The sequence below is a fragment of the Lontra canadensis genome, unplaced genomic scaffold (genome assembly GCF_010015895.1).
Source record: "Lontra canadensis isolate GAN:19392208 unplaced genomic scaffold, GSC_riverotter_1.0 scaffold37, whole genome shotgun sequence".
Taxonomy (NCBI): domain Eukaryota; kingdom Metazoa; phylum Chordata; class Mammalia; order Carnivora; family Mustelidae; genus Lontra; species Lontra canadensis.
Window position 1 is genome coordinate 8,321,353 of NW_022631031.1, and position 2,725 is coordinate 8,324,077.

Genomic DNA, 2,725 nt, shown 5'->3' on the forward strand with positions numbered 1-2,725 from the left:
TGCACAGCAAAGGAAACCGTGAACAAAACCAAAAGACAGAGGCCAAAGCCTCTGCCTTTGGCTCAGGAAATGATCCCAGGGTCCTGGGATCAAGCCCTACATTGAGCTCTCTGCTCAGCAGGGAGCCTGCTTCCTCCTCTCTCCGCCTGCCTCTCTGCCTACTTATGATCTCTGTCTGTCAAATAAATAAATAAAATCTTAAAAAAAAAAGAACTTATTAAACTCAACACCTAAAGAACAAAGAATCCAATCAAGAAACAGGCAGAGGACATGAACAGACATTTCTGCAAAGAAGACATCCAGATGGCCAAGAGACACATGAAAAAGTGCTCCGCATCACTCGGCATCAGGGAAATACAAATCAAAACCACAATGAGATAACACCTCACACCAGTCAGGACGGCTAAAACTAACAAGTCAGGAAAAAACAGATGCTGGCGAGGATACGGAGAAAGGGAAACCCTCCTACACCATTGGTGGGAATGCAAGCTGGTGCAGCCATTCTGGAAAATAGCATGAGGTTCCTCAAAAAAGTTGAAAATGGAGCTATCCTACGACCCAGCAATTGCACTACTGGGTATTTACCCTAAAGATACAAACGTAGAGATCCAAAGGGGCACGTGCACCCGAATGTTTATAGCAGCAATGTCCACAATAGCCAAACTAGGGAAAGAACCTAGATGTCCATCAACAGATGAATGGATAAAGATGGGGTTTATATACACAATGGAATACTATGCAGCCATCAAAAGAAATGAAATCTTGCCATTTGCAATGACATGGATGGAATTAGAGGACATTATGTTGAGTGAAATAAGTCAATCAGAGAAAGACAATTATCATACAATCTCCCTGATATGAGGAATTTGAGAGGCAAAGTGGGGGGTTTGGGGGGTAAGGAAGGAAAAAATGAAACAAGATGGGATTAGGAGAGAAACCCACTATAAAAGACTCTTAATCTCACAAAACAAACTGAGGGTTGCCGGGGGGAGGGGGGTATGGAGAGGGTGGTTAGGTTATGGACATTGGGGAGGGTATATGCTATGGTGAGTGCTGTGAAGTGTGTCAGCCTGACGACTCACAGACCTGTACCCCTGGGGCGAATAATACATTATATGTTTTTAAAAAAAAAAAAAGCAAAAGTAAGAAGAGTTCTTTCCTTACTGAGTCATTTCCAACAAACAGAATGCAGTGACTTCCAGGGCTAGTTAAAGAAAGGTGATACAACTTCATTGTGGTTCTCTTTTTCTTAGGATGCTTACCCTTTGACACTAGTCACCAGATTGTAAGGAAACAAGAAAGTGGAAGCAAGTAAAGGCCATGTCAAGATGTTCTGGCCAAGAATCCAACTAACGTTTCAGGCAACAGTGAGCATCAACTGGCAGACATGCATACGAGCAAGCCCACAGGTGATTCCAGGTCCTAGCTTTCAAGTTCGAAAGGTGATGCTAAGTGTTGCTGAGTAGAACAGGACCACACTGTCTCCACTCAGTCCTGCTCCATCACACTTGCATAACAAAACAAATTTTGTTTTAAGTCACTAAATTTTGTCATAGTTAGTTACTCATTAATGGAAAAGCAGAACAGCCACTGTAACCAGAAGACCCAGTTTCTTCCTTCAAAGAGTAGTACAGACCAGTGAACAGGGGCAGTATGACCAACTAGGAAAAGCATGGACTTTGGAATCAGGTTGTCCACAGTCCCAATCCTCTCTGCTTATTGCCAACCACCCCCCAATCTCTGCTTCTACATCTGGAAAAGCATAGCAATAATACTGACCCTCTAAGGATTGCTATTTACCCCAGTAAACCATCTCTCTGCCTCCAATATCATCTCTCTCCTATTTATTCTGGGCACCGAAGACCCAGTAATCTGTTTGAAATGCAAATTTGATGCTGGCTTCTTTTCCCCGTCTTCCCATCTCCCACTCTCAACGTTAAATTTCTAAGCTCCTCAAGCTTACTTTCAAGGCCCTTTGTGACCTGGTCTTCCTTCAACATCTCTGCTCCATCCTGAGCCTTCCACAACACTATACTTTGTGGTATTTACTCTGTGAACTTTTTCTATTTCTCTTCTGACATTTTCAGAAAAGGTATAAAGGATAGGGTAGATCTTAACTGTGAAGTTCTTAAAGAGGTGACACAGGGGTTTCACACAGAATTTCACAGAAAGCTATCTAAGCATTCCCTTTATACAACAATCCTTCCCCTGAAGGTTTTCCATTCTGAGCAGCAAGCAAAATCATTCTCTCTTTCTCCATACAGCAGTCTTACAGTCCGGTAACTCCACCGTCCATTCTGTCCCATTCCCCAAATGTACTACTCCTGATCTCTAGTCTTCCATGGAAACCCAATAGCCAGCCAAGACCTGAGCCAAGGTTCAGGTTCCTAGACTTCTCTCATTTCCTCAGAAGGGAAACATACACCAAACTTCCTGGGAAAAGCAGCCTTGGCTCCCTCTCAGCTGCTTTTCTTTTAAAACAAAAACAAAAACAAAAACTCCACACAACTACAATGAGTATCCCCTTACACTTGTCAAGATGGCTAAAATCAAAAGCACAAGAAATAGGAAGTATTGGTGAGGATGTAAACAAAAAGAAACACACTGTTGGTGGGAACACAAACTGGAGCCAAACTGTAGTAAGTAGTGTGGACGCTCCTCAAAAAAATCAAAAATAGAATTACCATATGATCCAGTCATTCCACCACTGGATATTTATCCAAAG